This window comes from Elaeis guineensis, chromosome 5 (assembly GCF_000442705.2).
Source record: "Elaeis guineensis isolate ETL-2024a chromosome 5, EG11, whole genome shotgun sequence".
Lineage (NCBI taxonomy): Eukaryota > Viridiplantae > Streptophyta > Magnoliopsida > Arecales > Arecaceae > Elaeis > Elaeis guineensis.
Window position 1 is genome coordinate 20,760,337 of NC_025997.2, and position 21,189 is coordinate 20,781,525.

The following is a 21,189-nucleotide window of genomic DNA, read 5'->3' on the forward strand; positions in this document are numbered from 1 at the left end:
TCAAATATTTAATTTCTCAAATTTTATTTAATTTCTCCAAATATTTAATTTCTCAAATTTTTGTTTAATTTCTCAAATTTTTGTTTAATTTCTCAAATATTTAATTTCTCAAATTTTAATTTCTCAAATTTTTGTTTAATTTCTCCAGATATTTAATTTCTCAAATTTTTGTTTAATTTCTTCCCCTTTTTGACATCATCAAATATGGTTAACTCTTCCTTTTTCTGAAATATTCTTTAATTTTTCCCTTTTTAGAGTTTATCACAGAAGTTTGCTCCCCCTTAATATAGCAATTATCAACAGCAGACAACAACAAAGAGAAGACAATATTTCAACAAGAAGAATATATATAACCATAATATGATCAACATCATTACAAAAGGTAGAAATATAAGCAAAAGATGATTCCATTAAAAACATAATTATTTCAATACCAGCTAATTTTCAATACTTAGTTCTTTAAAATAAAATTCAACCAGCTAATTTTCAATACATGGCCCCAAGGTATAGATCCTAGAACAAAATACTAACACCTAGGATTTAGTAAAGATCAAGATAAGTCAATGATCGGAGTCATCAGAGATAGGGTGAGGAGATGATGGATCAGAAGTGCATCCTCTACCCCGTCTGCCTCTGCCACGAGTGGAGGTGCTGGCACGAGCAGGTGAGCGAGATGAACTGGGTGGCTGAGAACGCTGAGATGCTAAGGACTGAACGGAAAGGGTGAGTCTGATAGAATCAAGTACGTTCAGTGCTCTGGAAACAGATTGAAGTAGAGCAGTGAACTAAGTGGTAGCATGCTCACTCGATCCTCGGATTTCTTTCCTCAGCAATTCATATCCACCTTCTAGTGCTCCTCTGAGCCTACCAGCCTCTGCAGTGAGGTCTGTGACCTCAATGGTTGACTCCTGTGGCTTGGGATGCGCCAAAGCAAGGACTTGCGCCTGCAAGTCAAGAACTCTGCCAGTCAGTCTCCAGACTGTGTCCTCAAGCTGCTGTATCCTGATGGACTGATCTGATATCATCTGAAACACAGTGAAGATGTGGGGAGTAATGGTCTGATCAGAAGAGGTGGCTCCTGATGCAAAAGAAGTACTACCCCACTGGCTAGACAGCAAGGAAGCCACACGCTGTGATATATGCTCGATCTGATCGTCAGCCAGTCTGAACTCTGAATGAGGTGCTCTGCTCTCTGGCTGAAACACTGGTGTGGGTATCCTAGTAAACTCTGAAGGGCCAGCCTCAGTATCAGGAATGAACTGGACATGTGGTGATGCTGCCCTGATGTCATGGACAGGAGATGATGGACCTTCTTCTTCTACTCTGCCTTCAGTTCTGACTTCAGCTCTCTCTTCAGTTCTCTCTTCAGTTCTTTCCTCAGCTCTCTCCTCAGATCCCTTGATCCAACCACCATCAGTCTTTACAAATCCCATTCGGTGCAGGGTGTGTTGGCTGAAAGTGTCCACATGAGAGAGCTTAGTAGCAGCCTCCCCCTCACAACTAACTCCAAACCTCCTGAATACTCTAGTAAGGGCCATACCATAAGGCAAGTGTGCCTTGGATCTGTTCAAGGTTTTTCTCATGGCCTCTATCATAAGTGCAGGGAGGTTTAAGGGGGTCTGAGTGATGACATGAAACATGACACATACATCTCTGCTAGAAAGTAAGTCATGTCTACCACTCCTAGGAAAGAAGAGCTTTGTTACTATCTGATGCAGGACCCTCATCTCAATGGACAAAATCTTTGCTTCTAACTTGTTTAAACTTTCTAAATAGTTTTCTCCTAGAATAATTCTGATCCCCTCTTCTTTTACTGGGAGTTCCATATATGAGTATCCTTCACTAGGCAACTGTAATATTTCTCCCAATATCCTAGAATCCAGGCAGATATCAATTTCCTTTACAGTTGAAGTCACTGACCCACTTCCATAAAGTAGGTTCTGGTAGAATGCTCTAACAAGGTCAACAAAGGTGACTTCCTTAAGGGAGCAATAGAGTTTTCATCCTTGGTTTTTAATTTTGGTAGCAAAAGTAAATCCTTCTTCCTCAAAGAACCGAAAATCTATATTTTTCTCGGTTTCTACTTTTCTATCGGAAAGAGGATTCTTACTGGGGCTTAGGAGAGATTGAGAGGGACCTTGAGCAGGTACAGAAACTAGAGTGGGAGCTTGCCTTTCCTTTCTGACAATTTCTTCAGGCTCACGGATTGATTTTCTTCTTTGGGGAAGCTTCATCTTTGGAGCCATATCCACTATAATAGCAGGCAAGGAGACTTGAATTGAGTGGAGGAGAGATCACAAGAGAGTAAAGAAGGATTTTGGTGGAGAAAAGAAGCGGATTTTGGAAGTTCGGTAAAGTGCTAGGGCACGTTCCAACCGCGCCAAGCAATGCGAGAAAGCACAAAAAATCCCTTTCTAAGGTGGCGATTTTTGGTGAAGAGAAGGAGGGAGAATTGCCTCGAAATTAATCCTTGGATTTGGAGCAAAAAAGAGTTGGAGAAGACGGCTTTTGGAAGGAGGACGATGAGAAGATGAGTCGTCTCACGAACAGGGTCCCTTATAAAAACAATGAACCCGATGGAAGTTGGTGGGATTTACAAGTTTGCCATTGAGTCGACTCATGGGGGTCGACTCATGAAGTTCAGAAATTCAGAAAAAATATGAATAAATTCTAAAAAAATTCGAAATTTTGGGTGAAGGAATTTTGCTCAAAGATAAGTTTTTAGAATGATAAATTTGAGCATTTGGGATCAGGATAGATGTTAAAAATTGAGCTCTAATTAATTCTTTGGAAATTGAGAAATTTTAGGCAAATGGATCTAGAATTCCTAGATTTCTCCTAATTTCACAGAATCTATCCTCACTAAGGGCCTTTGTAAAGATATCAGCTAATTGATTTTCAGTGCAAACATATTCAAGAATTATATTTTTGTTTTGAACATGTTCTCTTATAAAATGATGTCTTATTTCAATATGTTTAGATCTTGAGTGTTGAATTAGATTTTTAGATAGATTTATGGCACTTGTGTTGTCACATCTTATTGGTGTTTCATTAAGTTTGATTCCAAAATCTTCGAGTTGTTGCTTAATCCATAAGATTTGAGCACAACAACTTCTGGCTGCAATGTATTCGGCCTCAGCCGTAGACAGTGCCACCGAATTTTGTTTCTTGCTAAACCATGAGATTAGGTTAACTCCAAGAAATTGACAAGTTCCACTTGTGCTTTTTCTATCTAATTTACATCCAGCAAAATCAGCATCTGAATATCCTAATAAATTAATTTGTGAGTCCTTAGAGTACCATAACCCTAGAGTTTGAGTACCATTTAAGTATCTAAAGATTCTTTTAACAGCATTCAAATGAGATTCTTTAGGATTAGATTGATATCTAGCACATAAGCAAACACTAAACATGATATCAGGCCTACTTGCAGTTAAATATAATAATGAGCCAATCATACCTCTATAGTATTTTAAGTCTACACATTTACCTTCATCATCCTTGTCAAGCTTACATGAGGGACTCATTGGTGTGCCAATTGGTTTGCAGTTCTCCATTCCAAATCTTTTGAGTAGTTCCTTGGTGTACTTGCTTTGGGTGATGGAGATTCCCTCTTTTGATTGTTTGATTTGGAGTCCGAGGAAGAAGGTGAGTTCTCCCATCATGCTCATCTCGAACTCCCCCTGCATAAGCTTAGCAAAGTCTTGACAAAGGGATTCATTAGTAGACCCAAAAATTATGTCATCAACATAAATTTGTATAACTAGCATATCATTTTGATTTTTTTTAATAAATAGGGTTGTATCTACATTGCCTCTTGAAAAACCATTATTTAGTAGAAATTTGCTTAGCCTTTCATACCATGCTCTAGGTGCTTGTTTTAGACCATATAAGGCTTTATTTAATCTAAAGACATGATTAGGAAAAGCATGATTTTCAAATCCAGGAGGTTGTTCTATATATACTTCTTCATAAATATATCCATTTAAAAATGCACTTTTAACATCCATTTGAAATAATTTGAATTTCATAAAGCAAGCATATACAAGTAGAAGTCTAATAGCTTCTAATCTAGCAACAGGTGCAAAGGTTTCATCAAAATCAATTCCTTCTTCTTGATTATATCCCTTAGCAACCAGTCTTGCTTTATTTCTAATTACATTTCCATGCTCATCTAATTTATTTCTAAAGACCCATTTTGTGCCAATTATTGAATAATTTTTAGGTCTAGATACTAAGGTCCAAACATTATTTCTTTCAAATTGATTAAGTTCCTCTTGCATTGCATTAATCCAGTTATGATCATTTTCAGCTTCTTCAAAAGTTTTAGGTTCAAGTTGAGATACAAAAGCACAATGATTAGCTACATCTCTAAGTGAAGAACGGGTTTTTACCCCATGCATAGGATCACCAATAATTAACTCCTTAGGGTGGTTGTGAACATACCTCCATTCCTTGGGTAGGTCATTTGTACCTTGAGGTTGTTCTTGAGTTTCTTCACCTCTCTCATTTTGTTCGTCTTCTTGATCCTTGTCTTCTGGAGTTGCTGAATCTTTCAGAGTGATCTCCTTCATACCTTCTATTAGTGGATCTGCATCATCAACACCCTCATTCTTCCTTGAAGGAAGATCGTTAGATTCATCAAAAACAACATGTATGGACTCCTCAACTACTAAAGTTCTTTTGTTGAAAACTCTAAATGCTTTACTAGTGGAGGAGTAACCTAGAAAGATTGCTTCATCTGATTTTGCATCAAATTTACCAAGTTTTTCTTTGCCATTATTTAATACAAAGCATCGGCAACCAAAAATATGAAAATATGCAATATTTGGTTTTCTTCCTTTCCAAAGTTCATAGGGGGTTTTCTTTAAAAATTATCTAATTAAAGCACGATTTAAAATGTAACATGCTGTGTTAATAGCTTCCGCCCAAAAATATCTTGGAAGGTTGCTTTCACAAAGCATGGTACGGGCCATTTCTTCTAAGGTTCTGTTTTTCCTTTCAACTACCCCATTTTGTTGGGGTGTCCTAGGAGCAGAGAAGTTATGGCCTATTCCATTTTCATCACAAAAATTTTCAAAATCTTGATTTTCAAATTCAGTTCCATGATCACTTCTAATATTTTGAATTGAAAACCCTTTTTCATTAGTGACTTTTCGGTGAAATTTAGTGAAAATCTGAAAAGTTTCATTTTTGTGTGTCAAGAAGAAAACCCAAGTAAAACGAGAGTAATCATCTATTATTACAAATCCGTATCGTTTTCCTCCTAGACTAGTGGTTCTAGTTGGTCCAAATAAGTCCATATGTAAGAGCTCTAAGGGTCTAGAAGTTGAAACAGTATTTTTGGATTTAAATGAAACTCTAGTTTGTTTACCTAATTGGCATGCATCACAAATTCTATCCTTTTCAAAATTCAGTTTTGGCAAACCGAGAACTAAGTCTTTCTTAATTAATTTTGAAAGAGAATGCATGCTAATATGTGCAAGTCTACGATGCCACAGCCAACTAGTCTCATTGATTTTAGCATTCAAGGATACTAGGCATTGCATGTCTAATTTGGCTAAGTCATTCAAATCTACCATATAAACATTGCCATGCCTATGTCCTATAAATTTAATGCCATCGTTAATAGGACTAGTCACAATGTAAACAGATGATTCAAAAACTACTTTATACCCTTTATCACAGAATTGACTAATGCTAAGTAAGTTATGCTTTAAACCTTTAACTAATAAAACATTCTCAATGTATTTGGAGGGAGTGATACCAATGTTACCTATCCCGATGATCTTTCCTTTGCCATTATCTCCAAAGGTGACCATCCCTCCATCCTTAGCATCAAGCATGATGAATTGTGATTCATCACCAGTCATGTGTCTCGAGCATCCACTGTCAAGATACCATTTCCTGTTTCCTTCTTGGGATGCTAGACACACCTGCAAGCAAAAGTCAAGTTTCTGTCTTAGGTACCCAAGCTTTCTTGGGTCCTTTTGGGTTAGTCAAAATGGTTCCTTTTGGAACTCATATTTTCTTTGTGTTTGCATATTTGTTAATAAGACATGTGTATGATTTATGTCCTATCCTACCACAGTTGAAACATGTAATATTTGTAGACTTGTTGCTTGAATAATTTACATAAATATCCTTCAGAAATTTTTGTTTCTTCAGAGGTTTATAGCCAAGTCCAGCCTTATCATATATAGCTTTCTGATTATCAAGAATCATATTTAGTTTGTTTGAACTTAAGGTGAACTTATCTACTATAGATTTCAGCTTGTTAATTTCATCCTTTAAGTTTTGATTTTCTTGAATCAAGGTGAATTTTTCAATTGACAGGTTTTCAGCTTGTTTCACTAAGGACTGATTTTCCAATTTCAGTTCTTTATTTTTCTTCCCTAGTTTCTTTAATTCATCAATTGAATCATAGAATGCTTCATGCAATTCTTCAAATATGAATTCACTAGTGGATTCAGAAGTTACCTCATTTTCATGTGCCATCAGGCACAGGTTGGCTTGTTCTGTTGAGGTTTCCTCGTCGGAGCTTGAGTCATCACTCGCACTCTAAGTCGCCATCATTGCTTTCTTTTTGAACTTTTTGTTGCCTTTCTTCAGTTGTGGACATTCGGATCTGAAATGTCCCGGTTTCTTGCACTCGTAGCATGTAAGGGGTTGATCTTTCTCTTTTTCTTTGCTTTGTTCCCCTTTTGTGAATTTCTTTCTCATCCCCTGTTTCCTTTTTCTTAGAAACTTCTTAAATTTTCGGGTGATGAGTGCCATCTCTTCATCCTGTTCTTCATCTTCAGTGTCATCCGTTTCATAATCAGGCGAAGTTGTGGATTTGAGGGCAATGGTTCTTTTCTTTTTGACTTCATCCTCTTGATGTTGCTTCATGCTAAGTTCATGAGTCATCAAGGATCCAAGAAGCTCTTCTAGAGGTAGAGTGTTCAAGTCCTTTGCTTCTTGGATGGCAGTCACCTTGGCTTCCCAAGTTCTTGACAGTGATCTGAGAATCTTCCTTACAAGTTCACTGTTAGTATAAGATTTGCCAAGACTCTTCAAACCATTAATTATATCAGTAAAATGAGTAAACATAGCAGTTATGGACTCATCATGCTCCATTTTAAACAATTTATATTTATGTACAAGCATGTTTATTTTAGACTCTTTTACTTGATTTGTTCCCTCATGGGTTACTTCTAACCTATCCTATATTTCTTTAGCAGATGCACAAGTAGAAATGCGATTGAATTCACTTGCATCTAGTGCACAATAAAGAACATTCATGGCTTTGGCATTTAATTGTGCCAATTTCTTGTCAACCTCATCCCATTCTTTCTCGGGTTTGGTTGACTCCTCACCATCTATAATCTTGGTGGGTGTGTGAGGATCATTCACTATGATACTCCACATATCATAGTCGAGTGCTTGTATGAAAATCTTCATCCGAGCTTTCCAATAGGTGTAATTAGACCCATTGAAAAGTGGAGGTCGGTTTGTTGATTGCCCCTCGGCTAGAGAAGTACCAACATGGGTTGCCATAGATCTTTGGCTCTTTGATTGTTAGATCAAAGAAGGGCTAGAGCACCGGGCTCTGATACCACTTGTTGCCCAGCTATGCAACCCAAGAGGGGGGGTGAATTGGGTTTCTAAAAATTTTAGACTTGATTAATTACTTATGATGAATAAGAGAAAGATTTTAATTCAATATTAATTACCTAAAGCAGTATTGCAAGGATATAATAAAGAAATAAGATAAAGCGATAAAGCACACCACAAACACAAGAATTTATAGTGGTTCGGTGCCAACCTTGCACCTACATCCACTCCTCAAGCTCCTACTTGAGAATTTCAATCCACTATACTTGTATTCAACCCGAATACAAAATGTCGGAAACTCCGACACTAGCTATCCCAAGCTAGATCACTTGATTCCCGGGTACAAGTAAACCCAAAACACTCCGATTTCAGGTTCGGGTCAACCTTTTCTTGTTTTGGAAATCCTCCAAAAACAAGAACAAAAACTCACAAAGAGTAAGAAAATTTAGAGCACAGATTAATACAACAACAGCTCCTTAAATGAGCGAATATAACAATAAAAACTTTACTCAAATGAAGAACCCTTTTTCGGATTTTCTCAAGGTGGATGAACGCTTGAACGAATGCTTGAGAATAGGTTGATTGTTGATTGAAGATCTCTTGAAAGCTTTGAAAGATCTCTAGATCAAGTTTGAACAATAGGCTTGAAAGATCCTCTCTTTGAATGCTCTTGCTTTTCTCTTTCACAATCTCTCTTGTATATTGTGGATCCTCTCTCTTTTTTTTTTTGGATATTTCGTTGATCTCAGACTTTTTTGTGCAGATTTTGGATCCTCTCTTGTATTTTTGATCTCACGTTTGATCTGCTATTTAATCTGCAATTTCTTTCACCATTTGAAGTATTTTATAGCATTACAAGCAAGAGAAAACAATTTAGGCAGATAAAGAGCCGTTAGAGCAATTTTAGGAAGCATAAAAGGCAATTAAAATGGGCAAAAAAAAATAGCCGTTGCTGACATTTTCCGTCGCAGGAGTCGACTCATGCTACAGGAGTCGACTTCTGTTGCACAGACTAGACAGTCTTGATTTCTAAATTTTTCGGCTCAAATCAGCAGAGGTCGACTCATGAGTCGACTCATGCCTTGTGGGTCGACTCATGAGTCGACTCACAGGTCGTGCCAAGCCAAAAATTCAGTGTGCCATGGGAATTTTTTGCGTGCCAGTCAGCTCATAGTGCCATGAGTTGACTCATGAGTCGACTCATGCACTTCAAACCATCATAACTTCGAAAATATAAGTCCAAAAATAATGAAATTTTCACCAATAGTTTTCAAATCATTTGTTCTATCAAATAATACTATCAAATCAGGATTTTAGTGAAATTATGATTTTGCCCTTGAAGAGCATAAGGACTTTTTCAATTTAAAATTGTTTGTATCCCTTCAATCTGCTTTGTAATCATCAAAATCAATCTAGGAGCAACAGCATCCGACAACAGTAGACTCGTCAGCAACCTCAAAAATATCTGAGCTTCTTTTAGATCGATGAGATAGAGAGCCATTCCTCTCCATCAGACATCCCAGTCGAGCTCCAGTCGATAGATCCAAACTCTCTGGCAAGTCATGACAATGGCCACTATCCTACTCCACTCTCTGCAACAGATTCCATGTGGCTCCACCACTTTCTGGCAAGTTGCGACAACGGACACCACTCCACTCTCCGTAATAAACTCCACGTGGCTCTGAACTTCCCCTGACGCCACTACTCTCCGTAACAAACTCTGCATGGCTCTAAACGGCCCACTACCAGGCAGTTACAGACATCGCTGTCAATCAGTTGCGCTCTCCGTCTATAAAAAAGGATCTCCAGATATGTTCTTCTCTAAGCTTTAAACTCTATCTCAAAACTCTGCTAAAATTTTTGCTTGAGCACTCCATTTCTGTTGAAGCAGAGTACTGACTTGAGTGTCGGAAGATCTTGCCGGAGCACCCCCAACTCTGGTTTAGACTTTTCTTGCAGGTCCCGATGGCGGCCGCGGTCATCTCAGCTCCAGCTTCTCCGACTTCGGTGGAATTCTGCACCAACACATTGAATGGGAGGAGAGGGTCATAAAATCTTACTTGCTCCTATAATCGGACGATCTGGTGATTATCCAATCCGAGTACTTTGCTACTCATAATATCTAATCTAAATAAATAATAATCAGATCTAAAAATAAACTAATTTAGATCTAATATAAATCATAAATAATCAGATCAAATAAAAAAAATCAGATCTAAAGTCATATTGATTCACATCAAAACAACCATGCTCTGATATCAGTTGAAAAAAATATGCGATAGTGCAATACATGCAATTTTAAAATTTTATGCAGTAGAGATAATAGATTAAATGATTTAATCTTAATCACATATATAAGATCCTATCTTAAACTATCACATCATAATCTTTGATATGTAAATATACACTTTAGATCTGAAAATAAAAATCATATCGATCTCATCGATGCTAAAATTTTAGATCTAACTATTAGATCTGTTGGGTATAAAATACCCTCAACCGAAGTTCTCAGCGGGATTGACCCTTGCAAGCTCCGTCCATGACACCAACCGCAAGGAAGACTCCGCCCGGACTCCTAGGGAGCCGGGCTCCATCGCCAACTTCAACCGCTGGTAAGCTCCACCCGGACTCCTACGGGAGCCGGACTTCGTCGCCAACTTCAACTGTTGATAAACCCCGTCCGGACTCCTACGGGAGCCAGACTTCGCACCTGACTTTAATTGCAGGAAGACTCCGCCCGGACTCCTACGGGACTTCGTCGCCAACTCCAACCGCAAGGAGGACTCCGCCTGGACTTCTACGGGAGCCGGGCTCCGTCACCAACTTCAACCGCTGGTAAGCTCCGCCCGGACTCCTACGGGAGCCGGACTTCATCGCCAACTCCAACCGCAAGGAGGACTCCACCCGGACTCCTTTGGGAGTCGGGCTCCGTCACCAACTTCAACCGCTGGTAAGCTCCACCCGGACTCCTACGGGAGTCGGGCTTCATCGCCAACATCAACCGCTGGTAAGCTCCGCCTGGACTCCTACGGGAGCCGGGTTTCGTCGCCAACTTCAACTGTTGATAAACCCCGTCCAGACTCCTACGGGAGCCGGACTTCGCACCTGACTTTAATTGCAGGAAGACTCCGCCCGGACTCCTACGGGAGCCGGACTCCATCCACGACTCCAACCGCAAGGAAGACTCCGTCCGGACTCCTACGGGAGCCGGGATCCGTCCACAACTCCAACCGCAAGGAAGACTCCATTCGGACTCCTACGGGAGCCGGGCTCCGTCGCCAACTTCAACCACTGGTAAGCTCCGCCCGGACTCCTACGGGAGCCGGGCTTCGTCGCCAACTTCAACTGTTGATAAACCCCGTCCGGACTCCTACGGGAACCGAACTTCGCACCTGACTTTAATTGCAGGAAGACTCCGCCCGGACTCCTATGGAAGCCAGGCTTCGTCGTCAACTCCAACCGCAAGGAGGACTCCGCCCAGACTACTACGGGAACCGGACTCCATCACCAACTTCAACCGCTGGTAAGCTCCGCTCGGACTCCTACGGGAGTCGGGCTTCGTCGCCAACTCCAACCGCAAGGAGGACTCCGCCCGGACTCCTACGGGAGCTGGGCTCCATCACCAACTTCAACCGCTGGTAAGCTCCACCCAGACTCCTACGGGAGCCTGACTTCATCGCCAACTTCAACTGCTGGTAAGCTCCACCCGGACTCCTATGGGAGCCGGGCTTCGTCGCCAACTTCAACTGTTGATAAACCCCGTCCGGACTCCTACGGGAGCCGGACTTCGCACCTGACTTTAATTGCAGGAAGACTCCTCCGGGACTCCTACGGGAGCCGGGCTTCGTCCACAACTCCAACCGCAAGGAAGACTCTGCCCGGACTCCTACGGGAGCCGGGCTCTGTCCACAACTCCAACCGCAAGGAAGACTCCGCCCGAACTCCTACGGGAGCCGGGCTCCGTCACCAACTTCAATCGCTGGTAAGCTCCGCCCGGACTCCTACGGGAGCCGGGCTTCATCGCCAACTTCAACAGTTGATAAACCCCGTCCGAACTCCTACGGGAGCCGAACTTCGCACCTGACTTTAATTGCAGGAAGACTCCGCCCGGAATCCTACGGGAGCTGGGCTACGTCACCAACTCCAACTGCAAGGAGGACTCCACCCGGACTCCTACGGGAGCCGGGCTTCGTCGCCAACTCCAACTGCAAGGAGGACTCTGCCCGGACTCCTACGGGAGCCGGGCTCCATCACCAACTTCAACTGCTGGTAAGCTCCGCCCGGACTCCTACGGGAGTCGAGCTTCATCACCAACTTCAACCGCTGGTAAGCTTCGCCCGGACTCCTACGGGAGTCGGGCTTCGTCGCAAACTTCAACTGTTGATAAACCCCGTCCGAACTCCTATGGGAGCCGGATTTCGCACCTGACTTTAATTGCAGGAAGACTCCGCCCGGACTCCTACGGGAGTCGGGCTCCATCCACAACTCCAACCGCAAGGAGGACTCCGCCCGGACTCCTATGGGAGCCGGGATCCATCACCAACTTCAACCGCTGGTAAGCTCTGCCCAGACTCCTACTGGAGTCGGGCTTCATCGCCAACTTCAACTGTTGATAAACCCCGTCCGGACTCCTACGGGAGCCAGACTTCGCACCTGACTTTAATTGCAGAAAGACTCCGCCCGGACTCCTACGGGAGCCGGGCTTCGTCGCCAACTCCAACCGCAAGGAGGACTCCGCCCGGACTCCTACGGGAGCTGGGCTCCGTTACCAACTTCAACCGCTGGTAAGCTCCGCTCGGACTACTATGGGAGCCGGGCTTCGTCGCCAACTTCAACCGCTGGTAAGCTCCGCCCGGACTCCTACGGGAGCCGGGCTTCGTCGCCAACCTCAACCGCTGGTAAGCTCCGCCCGGACTCCTACGGGAGTCGGGCTTCGTCGCCAACTTCAACTGTTGATAAACCCCGTCCGGACTCCTACGGGAGCCGGACTTCGCACCTGACTTTAATTGTAGGAAGTCTCCGCCCGGACTCCTACGGGAGCCGGGCTCCGTCCATGACTCCAACCGCAAGGAAGACTCCGCCCGGACTCCTACGGGAGCCGGGCTCCGTCCACGATTCCAACTGCAAGGAGGACTCCGCCCGGACTTCTACGGGAGCTGGGCTCCATCGCCAACTTCAACCGCTGGTAAGCTCCACCCGGACTCCTACGAGAGTCGGGCTTCGTCGCCAACTTCAACTGTTGATAAACCCCGTCCAGACTCCTACGGGAGCCGGACTTCGCACCAGACTTTAATTGCAGGAAGACTCCGCCCGGACTCCTACGGGAGCTGGGCTCTGTCCACGACTCCAACCGCAAGGGGGACTCCACCCAAACTTTTACGGGAGCCGGGCTCCGTCACCAACTTCAACCGCTGGAGTCGAACTTCGCACCTGACTTCAATTGTAGGAAGACTCTGCCCAGACTCCTACGGGAGCCGGGCTCTGTCCACAACTCCAACTGCAAGGAGGACTCCGCCCGGACTCCTACGGAAGCTAGGCTCCGTCGCCAACTTCAGCTGCTGGTAAGCTCCGTCCGGACTCCCACGGGAGTCGGGCCTCGGCCCCGGCTGTGACTGAAGGAAGACTTCATCCGAACCCCTGCGAAAGCTGGATTTCGAGCTTCTTTTGGATAGATGGCTAACCACTTCTCTCCGCCAGACACTCCAGCCAGACTTCAGCCGTAATAATGGCCACGGTCCTGCTCCACTTTTTGCGATGGATACCGCGCGATTCTCCTATCCTCTGGCAAGTCGCGACAACGGACGCCGCTCCACTTCTCGTGGCAGACTCCACGTGGCACGCCCCGGTAATAGCCACGGGTCCACCCCACTACTAGCCGCAATAAACTTTTTCTGACCATGGGCGGCCCACTATCAGACGGTTACAGGCGTCACCATCAGTTTGTTGCCCCCTCCGCCTATAAAAGGGGGAACCCCAGATACGTTATTCCATAAGCTCTCATTTTTACCTAGAAACTCTGCTAAAATTTTCGTTCGAGCACTCCATTCTTGTTGAGGCAGAGAACTGACTTGAGCGTCGGAGGGTCTTGCCGGAGCAACCCCACCTCCGGTTTAGACTTCTTTTGCAGGTCCCGACGGCGACCGCGACTCCCTAGACTCCAGCTTCTCCAGCGCAGGTGGATTTTTGCACCAACATGATTGGCGCTAGAGGAAGGGGCTGTGTCTTCACAGTATCCTTGTTCTTGAAGGAGCGCTCAACGGGACCGCCCCCGGGCATCTCTTCCGGCGTCCCCTCCCCCCTCCTTTTTTCATTTGGTCCTTGCTCGATGCCTCCCCGCAAGGCATCCACGCGACGATCCACGGCCTCTGCGGTCAGATCTCAGGTTCCGGCCTCCCCTCCTGTTTCTCAATCTCCTCCCCCTCCTCCGACGATGGCAGTCGGCGTGGAGCAGTTTGATCTGCTAGCACAGCAGGTCAGAGGCCTCACAGAAGCTGTGCAGGCTATGCAGGCTATGCAGCAGCAGCCGCAGGCATCAGTGCGTCTGGAAAGGGTGTTGCCGGAACACCAGAATTCGATGGTGGGGCGGGCCACTTGGGCCAGCCGCCCATCCTTCTTGGGAAAGTGAACCCGAGGGTGGAGAGCCCTCAATCAGACCATGACTCCAGCCCTAGAAGATTCCTGCCCCCATTCTGCCAGAGGATCCTCGAGACTCGAAGTCGAGAGGATTTCCTAGACCGAAGACTCCAAGAGATGAACCGACAGATCGAAGAACTCCGCCATGCTCCCCCCGCTTATGGTGAGGATATTTGCACTGACCCTTCCTTCTCTCAAATGATCATGCAGGAACCGATCCCGCCAAACTTCAAGCTCCCCCAGTTCGAAAGCTATGATGGAACTTTGGACCCGATTGATCATCTGGAAGCCTTCCGGATGATGATGCTGCTTCACGGTGCTCCCAACGCCATTCTATGTCGAGCCTTTCCATCCACCTTGAAGGGAGCGGCGAGAAATTGATACTCGGCTCTGAAGCCAGGTACCATCTTTTCCTTCGATCAAATGAGCCACCAATTCGTGGCCCATTTTGTCAGCAGCCAGCGCCCCCGGAAAGGTTCGGAGTCCCTCATCAATATCAAGCAGAGGGAAGGAGAGTCCATTCAGGCCTACATCAACTGTTTCAACGTCGCGGTGCTGGAGGTCCGGAACTTGGATCAATCAGTCGCAATGGCCGCTCTGAAGGATGGCCTTCAGAAGAATGATCTTTTGTTCTCCCTGGAGAAGAAGTATCCCAAGAATTTTGCTGATTTATTAGCTCGGGCTGAAGGATACGTCCGAGCGGAAGAAGCCTTCAAAATAAAGGATGAGGAGACCATGAGAGAGCAGCAGGCGGGAGACTCGAGTAAGCCCGCAGTCGAAAAAAGGTCGAGAGAAGCTCGGCTGCATTCTCGATCCCCTCCTGGGCACAAGCGTGCCCATACTCCACCCCGGGTGCATAGGCAGAGGAGTCCGGATCGCGGAGTTTGGCGGGGTTCTCCACCGGGAAGGTTCCGCAACTACGCCCCCCTCAATGCCTCGAAGACCCAGGTACTGATGGAGGTCAGGGAGCAGCTCCCTAGGCCGGAGAGGATGCGCACACACCCCGAGAAGTGCAACCCCAACAAGTTCTGTCTCTACCACCGCGACCACGGCCACGACATGGAGGAATGCATCCAGCTCCGAGACGAAATCGAGGAGCTCATCCGGTGAGGTCGACTCGACAGGTTCATCCGACGCCGGCCTGAGGGTAGAGGAGATCGGCCAAGGGCCCTGCCGCAACCTGAACCGCCAAGAAGGGAGGAGCAGCCCGGAGATCGGACTTCCATCGGGACCATCGACTCCATCGCCGGAGGGCCTCAAGGAGGAGCATACCTTCCACAACCATGGGACTCGAAAAACCTGTAAATGTATCGCTTACGATTTCGCCTTGAATCTAAATTCCTTTCGACTTGACATACTCTTCCCATTTGGCATGGATTTGTCACGACTGGGTATAATCTCTTCAAACGCTTAAAACAAAGCCATGTCAGGAACAGGAGGAGAACCTCATCCTGGCATGAGCAAAGTCAAAGGCCCAGTTCTTTTAGATCGGATGGGGGGAGAGGCCTTACAACGCCCTAATGTGCCCCCACAGCCATATCAGGAACAGGAGGAGAACCTCATCCTGGCATGAGCAAAGTCAAAGGCTCGATTCTTTTAGATCGGATGGGAGGAGAGGCCTTACAACGCCCTAATGTACCCCCACAGCCATGTCAGGAACAGGAGAAGAACCTCATCCTGGCATGAGCAAAGTCAAAGGCTCGGTTCTTTTAGACCGGATGGGGAGAGAGGCCTTACAACACCCTAATGCGCCCCCACAGCCATATCAGGAACAGGAGGAGAACCTCATCCTGGCATGAGCAAAGTCAAAGGCCTGGTTCTTTTAGACTGGATGGGGGGAGAGGCCTTACAATGCCCTAATGTGCCCCCACAGCCATATCAGGAACAGGAGGAGAACCAGGACATGAGCAAAGTCGAAGGCCCAGTTTCTTTAGATCGGATGGGGGGAGAGACCCTTGCGATGGCCCTTATGTGCCCCCGCGGCCCCATTTGGAATGGGAGAAGAACCTCGTCCTGACGGTGACGAAATTCGATCGCCCGACAAGGTCGGATGAAGGAAAAAGGCCCCTCAACAGCACCTTCACACTCCTACGCAACCCCGCAAAAAGCGAGGGGAGGGCCCTCACTCTGAAAAGAGGAGAAAAATTAAAGAGGAAGAGCGACGAGCTACGTAGGAAACAAATGAAGGACAAACCACATCAAAGACCTAAGGAACCTCGTCTCAACAAAGACGGAGAGTTCCTACCAAACATCCCCGGCCTCTAAGAAGGCTCTCGACACAGGTCAAGAAGACGGCGACGTCTCTGAAGTAATGCGGAGTTCGGATCACCAAGCTCGGGCCTGCAGCCATGAACGATGGGGAAAGCAAACCAGCGCATCGACGACTGGGCACCTCCCAACGATGTCAACGTCAGACAAGTCGAACGACAAGAGAAATTCGATGGATGATAATTTAATACAACATGCGGACGAGGTAACACAAAATCTCTTTTTCATTCCATTTGCGAAATGTACACTACAAAGCCCGGAAGGCCAAAGAAAGAAAAGCAAAACGACAAAAGCGGGACGAAATGACAAAAGCGGGACGAAACAACAAAAGAGAAAATGTATACATGAAAAGATAGAAGGACAGAAAGAGCCCTAGGGAAGCTCTGCTCCTTCTGACCTAGAATTATTTGCTCCACCCCTCATCCAGGACTGCCTTAGATTCTCAATCTCTTCTTCTAGCTCTCTCCTTTTCAGCAGCGCATCCTGGAGCGCCCGACGAAGTCACTGGCTCTCGGTCTCTGCCTCTCGATGCCTCTTTCTCAGGATCTTAGATTCTGCCTCCGCATCCGTGACGGCCTGCTGCTCGTATGCCAGCTGGATCTTCAATTGCTGTAGCTCAGTCATCCTTTCCCCAAGGGCGACAGAAAGCCCTTCGATGGTTCCTCTCAGGGACTGGAGTTCATTGGAATCTCGGGCAGAAGTCAGCTGAGCCCTGTCAGCCAGCTGCCTCTGAAGACAGGTGACTTCGTCGGTCGCTGCCCTGAGTCTCCCTTTATATTTCTCTACCTGCCTGCGCCAACCGGCCCGATGCACGTCGTAGCTCACCTCGACGTCTTGAAGCTGCTACTGAAGGTCGGAGACCCTCTTCGACCACTCCCGATCGCCGTCGGCCCGAGCCAAGGGTCGGGATGAACTTCCTCCCAGCTGGCCGATCTTCTCCATCGCAGCTGACAGTTCCACCCTAAGAGCGCTAATCTTGACAACTTGAGCCCAAATTCGGCTGCTGACGCTCTTCTTGCATTCCTCAAGCTCCTTCACGAAGTCCGCCTTCCTCTGACTATACTCCATGATCCCCTTCACGTGGAGATTTTGAAAGCAGGTGGCCTCCACAGTGGCTTCAGAATGACCCTCTCTCAATCTGTGAAGCTCGCCTTCCATCTTCCTTGTCTTTTTCGTCAAGTGAAGGACTTCCTTCTCCAGCCGCTGGATCGTCGACTTCAGTGGAATCCCCAGGGGCAGGAGAAGTGCTTCTGTAGGACACTGCCATCGGAAGGCAAAAGTGTCAAGACACGACCCATCACAGAAAGAAAAGCAGAGAGAAGAAAGGGAGGAGGGAGAAGCCACCCACGACAAGAAATTCAACTTTATTGATTGGATGATTCTTGAAGATAAAAAGGAAAAAAAAATTACGGTAAAATGAAAATACAAGGTCGGAGGTCTCAGACCTCGGGGGCAGGGGTTGGAGAGCTTGGCATCCCTGGAGGGGGGGCTGCGGCAGCAGTGGCAGCGGGCGAGGGACCGGCTTCATCTTCGGACTCCTCACCTAGGAAGCTGAGGTCGAGCTCCGAAAATTTTTTGGTCACCTTCTCCTGGTAGAGCTCAAAACCCTTGATGAACGCCTCCTGGCCGAATTGGACATTCAAGTCCCTCATCTCCACGGAGGTCTTGAATTCCTCTACCGTAAGGACCCTGACCTACGAGACCAGGACTGGAATCTGCTCAGCCAAGTTGGCGACCTCGGCCTCCGCCTTTCTCACCGTCTCCTCCAAGGTCTGCTTCTCCTCCTCCCGGGCTTGTTTCTCTCTTTCCAGGGCCTCTTGGAGGGTGACTACTTCGGCTATCTTTTCTTTAAGGCGAGCGACCTCGGTTCGACAGTGCTCCTCCACCTGGACGGCATCCCTCCTCACCCGGTTCGTCGCCTTGATGTTGGCGAGGAGCTGGTGCCCAATCTGCAAGGGCGACAAGAGAATCAGAACAAGGGTCGAATAGCCGGTTAAAGGAAGATTTATTTACCTCGAGGAAGGACCCTAGGGAGTCCCAGACCCGCTGCTCAGGATCGGCGCGGTCGATCCTCTCGACGACTTCAGGTAGGATGCAGCTGTCGATCAACCGCCTGATCATGCCCCTGTCATTGAAAGGATTCTCCGGCTCCTCTTCGGAACAGAGGGACTCATCAGCGGTGGCTCGGCGACTGCTCACCCTGCGGGCCACCGACTTCCTTCTCTTCCCCCTCTCCACTACTGGCGCCTCCATGGGGCGGACCCCCGAAACGGGAGCCCCAGTCGGTGGACTCCTCGAAGAGGCCCGGGGGGCCATGGGTTCGGCGTTCGAGGGAATGTCAATCGCTGGAGCCGCCTGGGCGGGCGCGGCCAAGCTCGATTCCTTCGCCCTAGCCCTCTTTGCCGATTCGAAGGCCGTGGCACCCTTTCTTTTGTGGGCCTTGAGGCCCCTAGCAAGCATCCGTGCTGCTTCGACGTCCATTCCTAAAAAAAAAAAAAAAGAAGAAAGATAAAGAGAAAGAGGAGAGAGATCAGAAATCAATAATAGGATAAACAAAGAGTGGCACAAAAAAAAAAGAGAGGGAAAAAAAGAGAAAGAAGAAGGACAGAAGAAAAAGAAGAGAAAGAAAAAGGTGAAGTACTCGCAGGATCCTGGGGGCTCAGGCCAATGTTGAACAAAAATTGCTCCCTCAGAAGGTTGGGAAGGGAAGGAGCGGAATAGGCGAGAAGCTTCCGGGCAGCCTGGAGGTCATCCTCCCCCAGGTTGGGGGCCCGACGAACAGAATCCCTCAGGGAGCCCCAAGGGGGCAGGCCCAGCCTCAGGGTCGGGCAGTGGACGAAGAGGTATTTCCCCTTCTAGTTATGGATTGAAGAAGGAGCACCTTTCAGCAACCCCTTCTTATCGAACTGAGGGGAGAAATACCACCAGTCCTTCATCGAAGGATGATGTTTGAAGGTATAGAAGTGCCTAAACAGAGAGAGGGACGGTTGGACCTCGACTACGTGGCAAAGGGAGAGAAATCCTATCAAAAATCTAAAAGAATTCGGAGCAACAGAAGCCAAGGAGATGTCTAGGAAGCGAAAGAGGGCGACAACAAAGGACGGAAGTGGAAGCCGGAGTCCGGCACGGAACGCCTCCTGATACAAGCAAAAATGACCGGGTGGGGGAGTGCTAGCCCGATCGGAGGGGCCAGGCAGCTCCAGGTCGTACTCCAGAGGAACTCCATACTGAACCCTTATCAGAAGGAGTTCATCCAGAGTCAGGGAGCATGGAATGGCACCCGGTGCAAAAACTGGGTGGAGCCCAGCCCCAGGTGCGGGTTCGTCTACAGAACGAGGGACCTGGGAGGTTGAGGCGGAAGAACTCCCGGGATCGCTGGGAGCAGAAGAGCCGGAAGATATTTCGAATAACTCCGAATGAAGACTCTAAAGATCCCAAAGAAGACGGACAAGACAAAGGATGGGAGGCCAGAGGAGACTAACTCAAAGGAATACAACAAAAAAAAAATGGAATACAACAAAAAAAAATGGCAAAGAAAAGGCCCCTAAGTGGTGGGAAGAAAGATGAAGGTTCTGAAACTAACCTAGGTCGCTCAGAGGGATGCAGAGGGGCGAAGACAGGGATGACTCGAAGGGCGCCTATGGCCCGAGAAGACGCCAACAGAAACAGGGCTCTCGAAGGAAGGGCAGACACTGATAGAACTCTGGAGCGAAATAGGGCCCCAAAAGGGGGATGGACGGGTTTAAATAGACCCTGGGATCCGGCGCCATAATGATCGCAAATCCCCCCAGGCCGGCCCGCGCCCGACACATATCTCACTCGCCCCGACAGGCGGCTAAAAGCGGCTGACGGTTGGCAGGGCCATTATTGCACCGTATCAGGGCCAGTGTACCAGCAGGAATTTCGAAGGGTCCCTTCGTATCGCCCCAATTCGAAAAGACTCCAGCATGTGCACATTTAATGCCAAAATATCTGGGAGCGGCTGTGCGCAAGATTCGAGGAGAGAACTTCGGCTATGCCAATCTCTCAGTACTTCCTTCATTCGAAATTCAAACTCGAAAGTAGAGGGACTGGTGTTGGGTATAAAATACCCTCAACCGAAGTTCTCAGCGGGATTGACCCTTGCAGGCTCCGTCCATGACTCCAACCGCAAGGAAGACTCCGCCCGGACTCCTACGGGAGTCGGGCTTCATCGCCAACTTCAACCGCTGGTAAGCTCCACCCGGACTCCTACGGGAGCCGAGCTTCGTCGATAACTTCAACTGTTGATAAACCCCATCCGGACTCCTACAGGAGCCGGACTTCGCACCTGACTTTAATTGCAGGAAGACTTCGCTCGGACTCCTATGGGAGCCAGGCTTCGTCGCCAACTCCAACCGCAAGGAGGACTCCGCCCGGACTCCTACGGGAGCCGGGCTCCATCACCAACTTCAACCGCTGGTAAGCTCCGCCCGAACTCCTACGGGAGCCGGGCTTCGTCGCGAACTCCAACCGCAAGGAGGACTCCACCCAGACTCCTACGGGAGTCGGGCTCCATCACCAACTTCAACCGCTGGTAAGCTCCGCCCGAACTCCTACGGGAGCCGGGCTTCGTCGCCAACTTCAACCGCTGGTAAGCTCCGCCCGGACTCCTACGGGAGCCGGGCTTCGTCGCCAACTTCAATTGTTGATAAACCCCGCCCGGACTCCTAC